Source organism: Lolium perenne, chromosome 1 (genome assembly GCF_019359855.2).
Source record: "Lolium perenne isolate Kyuss_39 chromosome 1, Kyuss_2.0, whole genome shotgun sequence".
NCBI lineage: Eukaryota > Viridiplantae > Streptophyta > Magnoliopsida > Poales > Poaceae > Lolium > Lolium perenne.
In genome coordinates this window covers 265870518-265881173 of record NC_067244.2, presented here as the reverse complement: position 1 = coordinate 265881173, position 10656 = coordinate 265870518, and the positions used below count along the sequence as shown (strand labels likewise).

The 10656-nt window shown below is 42.1% G+C and overlaps 1 pseudogene; it reads left to right on the top strand.

Annotated features, from left to right (window-relative positions):
• Positions 1 to 1928: 1928 nt before the first annotated feature.
• LOC139835001 (uncharacterized) lies at positions 1929 to 9425 on the top strand (annotated as a pseudogene).
• Positions 9426 to 10656: the final 1231 nt, after the last annotated feature.

The window sequence follows — 10656 nt, the reverse complement described above, 5'->3', positions numbered from 1 at the left end:
TTCCATGTCTATGGACTATAGCCGCAGAGATGCACCATGGCGCATTTTAACCGGAAAGACTCAAACAACTCTGACACCTTAAATTATGTAGTTGTACGATGTAATATAGAAAAACTATTAATTTATTACAGTATGCGTTGTCGTTGAAATAAAGAGAATCCACTACAGGAATCGGCGTAGGCTACACCCAACCTCCTCGGCAGAGGTTCTCTTCGGCAGAGCCACGTGGATCGTTGGCGTAGACCAGACCCTCAGTGTAGCCGGTATACGCCGAGGGTGGCCGTCGGTGTCTAGACCATCGGCGCAAGCCACGCCGTTCGTTAACTTCAATTTTTTTATTTTGTTTCCAATTTTTTTAGTCTCTCACATGAATCATTTTAACTTTGACTACACTTAATCTTAGATCAAATTACGTCAAACTTCCAATTTGGTCACCCATACTCACACTACTCCAGCCCTTGGACGCTTAACATTTTCGTTCCTTTCGATTGAGCTTCCATGAAAGAAACGAAACATTGCTGCCATATCAATTATATTAATCCTTAGACCGTGATATCATAACTCTTTATCATTTTGAATTTTAAATATTTTTTAAATAAATATCAATGGTTAAGTAATGATAATTTTTTGCAAGATGCAATAATTAATTTAATTTTTAAAACAAATTAAAAAATATATAAAATCCTGAATTTCTGTCAAAAATAAAATCTTCCTGCATTCATATTTTTGTTTGGAATTTTTATAATCTAAAAAGAACTCCAACCGAGTAAACCCTTGTGAACTGAGATGTAACTTTTTCCCACGATGATTTTTATATATTATACATGTTTTTCCGACGTCGTATGCAACAAGAAAAGCCGTTTTGCCGATACATGACGCAATTTCAAATTCATTTTTGTTAAATTCTCTTGCAACTAGATGACATAACACATGAACATCTCGAATGATTTTATTTTTGGATTTTTTATTATTATTTTCTGCTATTCAGTTGAAACTTAAAAAGGCAATCCACGGAAGGGGGTGCATGGAGGGAACAAAATTCAAGGCTACACCGAGCGCCGTCACGTAGATTAGAAAAAAGAGAGGAGGATCCTATGTCGAGGGTGGCCATCGGCGTAGCTCTAACGCCGTGACAACGCCATCACGGCCTGGCTTTGGAGGGGCGCGTGTCTAGACCTACGCCGACGGCCCGGAGTACGCCGATGGTAGCCATCGGTGTAGCGTTGCCTACGCCGAGGACACTCTTCGCGGGCTGGATCGGCCGGGCCATACGCCGATGGCCCTAACTTTTGGCCCTCGGCGTATCAGCAGGCCGTCGGTGCCTTGCACCATTCCCGTAGTGATCAAGGTCCCGTAAAACAACCAAAAACACACGATCCTTTTTGAGAAAAATCAGTGTAATTCAACTAATATCCATCAAGGTCCCAGATTCTTCTTCGAGCTTCTAGGCCAATCGTGTCCACGCCGTTGTCGTCGCGACCGTGTCCGACTTGCGAATAGGAAACGAGAAGAGTCCGCGCGGGGCTTGATGCATAGTACTCCAGTTGGCTACTTGGCCCGCTTCTTGTGTAGGAAATTTCCTGGCTCTTTCCTCCTTCTCTCATTTCGCGATCTTGAATTGGCCCTCCCCACTCCAAGCCAATCAACGTGTCAAATGGTGAGGGAAATTTCCTTGCTCTTTCCTCTTTTCTCTCATTTCGCTAACGTCCGGTTGTGCTGGTTCTCAATCGCGCTGCAGTCTTGTGGATGCCTTTCACACGGGTCCAAGCCAAACTGGACACGCCATGCGAAACTGAGCCTACCATGCACCACAGGGAAAGATAAATACTAGAAGATCACAGACTAGCTCCACGGAGAATTGATCCCGCAAAATATCCCGCACCATAAAGCCATTAAGGTCGTCCCATCGCTCCCGCATTGAGCGAGCAGCAGCGGCCATGGCGGCGCTCGGCGGCTTGCTTGCCGCAGCCATCCTCAAGGTGGTCGGCGACCAGATTGCTTCTGCGATCGGAGGTCAGATCAAGCTGCATCAGAACTTCGAGAAGGACCTGAAAAAGATGAAAATGGCGCTCGAGTCTGTCGACGCCCTGCTCGAGGACGCTGGGAGGCGGTCGGTTACGGATAAATCTACACTTCTGTGGCTGAAGCGGCTCAAGGACGCGATGTACGCCATCTCAGACATGATTGATGAGTTCGAGGCCGACATCGAAGTAATCTCCCAGCTGTCCGCGCGGAAGGTATATGTGCGGTACAGAAATCCCAGTTCATTGTACTTCGTGGTTACTCTTGAAACTAAAGACATGGTCATCACTTCTTTCTATAGAAAAACTCTCCTCGCCATGTAGTTTTTGTGATTTATCTGTGTAGTTTTGGTTTCTAAACTTGCTGGAGCTAATGAAATATCAAAGATTTGTACTAGTATCCATGTATTTTGTGCAGTAAGTTAATTTATGTATCTTCACATGGCCTTATGTGTTTTAGGTTTCAGTTTTTAAGACTTTTCATTTCTGAATCTACTTTTCTTATATTATTGTAACAGTAGCATATGTTATGTATATTTCAAAAATAAACTAAATTTGTTCTGATAGAAACAAGACGATGTGGCTCTTAATGTTTTAACCTAATCTCCTATTGGGCTGAATGCAGTTGTACACTCGCTTGCCCTTTCACACAAGACTAACGAAAAACTCTCTTGCGCTTATCCTTCAAAAAATATTTGGCAATTATGATCCCTTGTATCACATCGTTCCCAAGGTCACAATGGCCAATAAGATGGAGAAGATGAGGGAGGACCTGGAGGTGATAACTGACCAACACAAAAAATTCAGATTAACAGAAGGCACTAATGCCAATGAGCCGAAGGTCACCAACATACGGGAAACATCGTCAATCATGGAGACACAAATTGTTGGGAGGACTGAGGAGAAAGAGGAAATATTGTCTTCTTTATTTGATAGCATGACAGAAGAGATCACAATCCTTCCTATATATGGCATTGGGGGACTTGGCAAGACAACCTTGGCCAAAATGATTTACAATAATACTCAGTTCAAAGAATACTCTCAGGTGTGGGTCTATGTGTCCCAGACATTTGATCTGAAGAAAATTGGAAACTCTATCATATCACAACTATCAGAGAAAGAGAAGGAGAGTGAGTACACTGGAATGGAGGTGATACATAAATCACTTCAAAAGTTGCTGGCTGATAAGAAGATTCTGATTGTTTTAGATGACCTATGGGAGGGTGAGGAATTTCATCTGCAAAGTCTGATGGACATGCTTAGGGTTGGGAAGGGCGGTAATGTGGTTGTTATTGTAACCACATGAGATGAGGACATAGCAAAAAAAATCTCTACCATCAAACCATACAAATTAGCACCATTGACTGATGACATCTGTTGGTCTATAATAAAGCAAAGGAGTGTATTTGAATCTAGACGTGATAAAGAAGAATTAGAGAAGATAGGGAAGGTCATTGCAATGAAGTGTGCTGGTGTGGCTTTAGCAGCTCAATCACTTGGATACATGCTGCAATCTATGAGTTTTAGTGAATGGGAATCAGTCAGAGACAGTGATATATGGAATGTATCTTCTTCGAAAGATACATCTTCCTCACAAGTGTTTGCGTCTGAAGTTGAGATATAGTGTCATGCCTTCATATTTGAAGCTCTGCTTTGCCTATTGTGCAATATTTCCAAAAGGTCACAAGATAATTAAAGATGATCTTATTGGCCAATGGGTTTCTCTTGGTTTCTCTACTTGGCAACTTGGTGAGAGATACATTAGTCAGCTTTTGGGATTCTCTTTCCTTGAACATTCGAAGTCATCATTGGTGAGTTTATGCATACCCTATGTGATAGAACAATTTTTTTCTTTTCTTTGAATCATTGTGATGCAACGAAAGCATATAGTACCAAAAGTAGTGATGGCTAGTAGCAAAAGGTAATGTTGTAGGGAATGTCCACCCTAAATTGTGAAGTTAAACTGCACCCACATTTAACATATAAATTTCCATAGATAGAGCTGGATCCATCAATCGTGAATCCATAAGTGGTTTGCCATGTGGAAATGTTACTACTAGAGGTACCACAAAAATACTACTCCCTCTGATTCATATTAATTGTCACTAATATGGATCTATCTAGAACTAAAGTATCTTTAGATACATCCATATTAAGTTAATATAGTTCGGAGGGAGTATATTTATTATATATTACAAACATATAAATAAAGTAGTAGTGGACAATATTTTTTCGGCTGACCCTATTAATTTCCAAAAGTAAAACGGAACAGATGTAGTGCTAACTTGGGGAATTTATGAGAAATCCTCACATTCCTTAGCAGTCAAAGTCTATTCCTGGTCGTGAAAAATACATACATTTCTTGCAATGAAACAACTCTATTATTTTCACTTTTGTATGAATGATGCTTTTACTATCAAGCCGAAACATGACATTATACTGAAAACTGCAAAACAAATAGTTCAAGATTATAGTGCATGCCCTTCTGCAAATAAGGATCAATTTAGAATGTTGCAATTTTGTGCGATTAGTAATCCAATTCTATTGGTACATATGAATTCCAAATCCGCATATTATATGCCACTAGGATTATTTATAATTTGAGACTACAATCGTACATGAAACCGACACCCACGTACTGCCACTTACACTTGTTTGGATACAGTGTTCCAACAAAACTGGTTTACCATAATACCAGGCAACCGTATAACTAACAAAATCTCTTTTGGATGCGGCATTTAAAACACGGATAAGGAAAAATTGGTTTCCACAATCCAAACAATTAAAGTTTTGGGAAATGAATATTCATCGTCCTTCTGAAAACGCGTTTATAGGAAACTAATTACAGCTACCCTAATATTGTTTCTCAACAAAATTGCCAAATAGGATTTTCCATCTGCTTATTCTTAATAACCAAGTAATTAGTAATACTGTTTTTCAGGAAATTATTACCGAAACGAGTTTTCCTAAAATCTAGCGCAAAAACTTTCTATCCAAACAAGCACTTGGTTTGCCCTGGAACAATATGTAGAGCTTAAGAAACCAATAGGGTCGCCAGATCTGGTCTATTCCACTCTGACCAGCGATCTTGTCTGGATTTTAAACTATAGTCAAAACACCATGGCTTGATCTAGTATAATATTACAAGGAAAATTACATTTCTGATTGATTAACTATTCCTGAATAATAAATCATATAATTTGATTCTTAACTTTCCAAACTATCTAGATTTTTCTTTCACAATGACGTAGCGAAGGTTTCTGCATACGAGCCTAACTAGCACTAGGAATCTTACATAAATCTTTGTGTTGCTTTTTTATGCCTTCACATTTTTAAAGAAATTCTGATTTATCGTAGATGATTTTTCTGTAGTCTACGTAAATTATTTATGAGTTTTCTAGACTTGTTTCATCGTATGATTACTTTTCCTTCTTTGGTTTCTTAGGATTTCTCAGAATTTTGGAACTATCTATTTTTTTCAATATAATGTTAATTGACTGCAATGCATTGAGAAACACCACCGTGTCATCCAAAACTGCTTTGCACTTGTCCGAGAAATGTATTACGTTTGTTTGCTGGTGACACTTAAGCACATACTTATCTAATTTTACAGTTTTGCAGTTTAGGTAAAAATCTACACTTGCGAAACAACATAGAAGCACAAGTAGAAATTACTATTCAATAACTAAATTAATTCACAAATTGTCTTAAATATAGGAAACCCACAAATCTGACTCTGTAAAATGATTTTCTTGCAGACTATCAAACTGTATGATGAAGATATTACATTGTTGACCATGCATGATCTGGTACATGACTTAGCAAGAGTAGTCATGTACGATGAGATTCTTGTCGTTGGCAAAGGCGGGAACACTGAGGGAAGCTCGTACCATTATGCATTGCTTGATGATTGTAGTAAGCCATTGGGCTTTGAGTCATCCAAAATAAGGGCACTCCGCTTTATGGACTGTGACAAAATTAAACTTCACCATGCTGCATTTTCATCTGCCAAGTCCTTGCGCGTCCTTGACTTAAGCGAGTGCATCATACATAAGTTGCCAGATTCTCGTTGGTGTATTGAAGCAGCTGAGGTATCTTAATGCTCCAAGAGTCCAAGATGCACTCATTCCGAATGATATCAGCACGCTCTCAAAGTTAATGTACCTCAACCTTCACGGGTCTTCTAAAATCTTAGCTTTACCAGAATCCATTGGAAAAATTGAAGGTCTGGCATATCTTGATTTGTCCGGTTGTTCAGAAATTGCAAAGTTGCCTGAATCATTCGGGAGGCTAAAAGAATTAGTGCATCTTGATTTGTCAAATTGCTCTTGTATTGGAGGTATATCAGAGTTCTTGGGCAGCCTCACAAAACTGAAATATTTGAACTTATCTCACTGCAAAAAAATTGGAGAGATGCCAGAAGCTCTCGGCGCCCTATCCAAACTAGAGTATTTGAACTTATCATTCAGCTCATATCTTGTAAGTTGCCGTAGCAGAAGTTTTGGGCACCCTGAACAAACTTGAGTATCTGAACTTATCTTCAGAGAAGTGTGATCTTCAAAAGCTCCCGAAGCTTTGGGCACATTCATTCAACTCAAGTACTTAAATTTGTCAAAGTTGTCTCGATGATGTCGAAATTGCCGAGATCATTTCGGAGTCTAAAAAATTTGGTGCATCTTGATCTATCAGGCTGTCGTAGTATTGATTGTCTAGATGAAGCTTTGGCTGGTCTGTCCAATCTGCAACATTTGAATGTGTCCGGGCTGATTAATATGACTGAAGATACAATGGACAGTCTCATCAACTATATATGCAGTAATCTTTCCAACTGGAGCTTTTGGACTTGTCTTCTAATTATATGAGGAGTATACCTGAAAGTATTTGTAACATGAGAAAACTGCATACATTGAACTCTCGCAGAATGCATTTGTCTTGGAAAGATACCAGCAAATATAGGTACAATGGATAGTTTGAAGTTTCTTGATATAAATGGTTGTTGGGCAATCTCCAAAGCCCCTCAAAGTTGGCAGCAAAGGTGCAATATCGTTACCACACTTTGGGGTGCAGCCTGGTGATGACCACTCTAGTAGCAACCTGGTCCTGCTACAACACATAGATCCTGTGGTGCTCAAGTTGACTGGACTTGAAAATGTGAAGTCCGTAGAAGAGGCCCAGCGTATAAATTTGATGGGGAAGAAAACTTGAGGACTTGAAACTGGAGTGGACACGAGGGGCTGAGAGATTTGTGGATCACAAAATTTTGATGGGAAATCTGGTGCCACCGAGCACATTGAAGAAGCTGGAGATATGTCGTTACAACGGTGTCGCCTTTCCACTGGGTAGTACTGGACCAACTGCCAAACCTAAAGCATCTGGTTCTCAGAGACATGGTAAACCTGGAAGAGTGGACCCCGTCACACTCTAGTGGTGAGGATCACGTGCTTGAAAAGTTAGAAATTCATGATTGCCCCCTGTTAAGGTTGAAACCGCTTCCACCTAAAGCTAAAAAGTGGAAGATATCAAACAGTGATAAACTGTTTTTTCTCCTCGTAACTACTAAGCTGTCGCTTGAAAACAGCAAGGTGCCTCTGCATCGCTGGAGGTTGCTTCAGCACTTCCCCGGCCCCACCGATTTGCATATTGAAAGCTCAGTCGATCTAACCGGCTCACCAGAGGTCATCCAACATCGCTCCTCTGTGGAGACTCTAACACTAGAAGACAAATACTTGGAAGAGTTGCCAAAATGGCTGAACGAGAACATGTGGCAACTCGAAAAGCTACAACTGCAGAGTTGCGACAAGCATGGCATCACCGCCATTAGGAGAATTAACCTCCTCAAAGAACTTGTCCTGTTTCGCTGTGATGTCCAGAGTTATTTTACAGAAAGCATACATAAAATCAGCGGTCTCCCAGCACGAGACAATATTGGCGGCCCTTAATTACAACACATGGGTGAACGGGTATGTCTCCTACCCACCTCTCTGGTGACTCTTCATATCTCGAAATGTAAGGGTATCAAGTGTTTGCTCGAGGGCATGGAACAGCTCATCAACCTCCAAAGATTAGATATTCATGATTGCACTGACCTAAATATGTGGTGTACATTAGAGGAGAACATGATGAAGTTGGCTCACATAAAAGACAAGGTACGTGTCCTACCAAAAGCTGGCTCTCTATAGTACTAATCTTATTTTATTTTTACCTACTCTTTCTCCTTTTTCTTATATTAGAATTTACTCTGTCTTGCATTTCTTACAGAGGGTTCTTTCATGCAGAAATGTCTACATATTCATCTACTTTGCCTTGCAATTTTCCTTGTGTTAAACACCACTTCACTTTGAAAAATAGAACAGTAGAAAAAGGGCGAATTATCTGGTTTCTAGAGTACATCTCTACTGATAATAGCCACTAACATTGTAAAGATTGACATAGTAACCTGGGAATTCCTTTGCAGCAAAGTACCGGCTAATCAAAGAACTGTCATTATTTACTTTGCAGGAAATTCTCTAGAGCTGGTTGAGCTAGCCAGTGTATATCGCACATCAACGCTGGCACTGACGGCGCCCTCGCTGTCGCCGTCAGCCAGCTGCGACTGCTGCTGCCCTAGGTCTGGAGATGCACGGCGTGCAGGCCAAGGCCACGCGCAGGTTTAGTGCTTCGTCTGCCGCGCTGCACGCGACACCCGTGCTGGTCGATGTGTCTGACTAATTCGAGCCCGACACTCCGGTTTCAGGTTGCCATCATTCCGCTCCTGCAAGAGGTATGCCGCCTGTCGAGCTCTCAGCGCTGGGCCCAGAACCAGCCAGGCGGGACGTGCCAACCATGGGTCCTGTTGTTGGGGCGGTGGACGCCAGCCCACCAAGGGTTACTGCAAGTCATCCGCCACTTGCGCATGCCGCACACCCCATCTCGCCGTCCGCAGAGAGCCAAGAAGTCGCCGGCCGTTGGTCGCCACCAGGAAAAGCCACCGTGTACAGAATGGCAAGCACGCAGTCACCGGAGGGGGGAACACCACCATGCGCCTGGCGCGCAAGCTGGTTGTCTCCAAGAGGGGCCTCGCCATAGCTGAAAAGGGAGAGGAGTCGAGGTCCTCGGCAAGTACTCCGCCGCCTTCGACAGCCCCCCTCTCACCGGAGCAGATCGGCGCCCTCTCCAACCTGGCAAAGTCTGCTCGCAAGAAGGGGGCCTCACTCCAGCCAAGCCGCCCGCCCCTACCCAGATGGTTACCCCAGTCTAGTAAGCCGTTGTTCTTTTGTCAGTTTGCATCAGGTCGAAATTGTATCCCCAATGAGTCACAACCTTGTTATCGGGAATGTCTGCGGCCTCAAGGACTTTGCTTGTAGAGGAGTAGTGTGTGGGATTGTTATGAGGCACAATGCAGTGATGTATAATAGCCATTGCTAATGAAAAGATCAACACAAGTAACTGAGGATTTGTTTGCAGTACCAACCAGTGCATCACGCTTGGAAATTTGTCGGAACGTAGCATTTGCTTTATGTATCCAGCTTATTATTCATATGAACTACTAGTAGAACCCAAGATCAAAGAATTTTCATTATTCGATTTGCAGGAATTTTACTAGGACTAGTGGCCTAGACAGGTTATACGCACACAGTAAGTTGCAAAATTGAGAGCCTGAATTAACTTTCAAGATTTCTTTCAGACTGATTGAGATTCATAGTATCTTAGCTTAGTTTGTTCGATTAAAATAAAGCATGAGTGTCAACGTGATGAAACAGTGATAACTCTGGGTGTCCTGTTAGTTTCGTCCTTTTCTTACCGAACAGTGTGTAGTTGTAATCTTTGTGACATCCATCTATGCCGTAATTATGATTCTGATACATGCTTGTGTTGGGCATGGTCCACAACTGAAAGCAACATTGGATCAACACTTTTAGAGCATGATCCAGTATCAGTTGCTAGCTTGCGAAAGTAAACTAAAGAAAGCATGAATGTAAATGAGGCGAAACGTTGAAATCTCAGAGCAAGTCAGCATATTTGACTGTACTGGTGTTTTGTGTTTTGGGCAGAGGAACAGAAAATGAGCATGCCCGATCGAGTCAGACTTGTTGTGGCTTGGGCGTTAGATTTATTCTACCTCATCCAGTGTCCGAGCCTGACGGAACACCACCAATTTTGTGATTAAGCAAGATGTTCAGGGCGTATGGATTTTGCGTGCGTTCATAAAAAAGAAGGCATATACTATTTGACAAACTGGAAACTGAATCTCAAAAGTAATGTATATACTCGTCATTCATTTTCTGTATAATTTATATGCGTCATCAACATTCAGAAATCATTCTCTGAAACCCATTGGTATGGTGTGGAACTGGAAGGAAGAAGCAACTTACTGAGCGATCTTGTGGTCGCCGGCCATGTCCTTCCCGTCATCCATAGATCAGACGCCGGTTGCCTCCTGCAGGTCCGACGAACCCAAATGAGGGTCGAGAGCAAACGACTTGCGACACTGCCGCCTCAGTGTCGTCGCCGATGAATCGAATGTCGCGCATCACAGCGCAGCTTCCCTGTTTCTCCTCGCCGGCGCCGAGAAACAGGGCAGGGCGTTCGGCACCCCGCTACTCAGAGCATCCATCCTCTGGGCAGGTGCTCCCATGAGATCGAGAACGTACTCCTC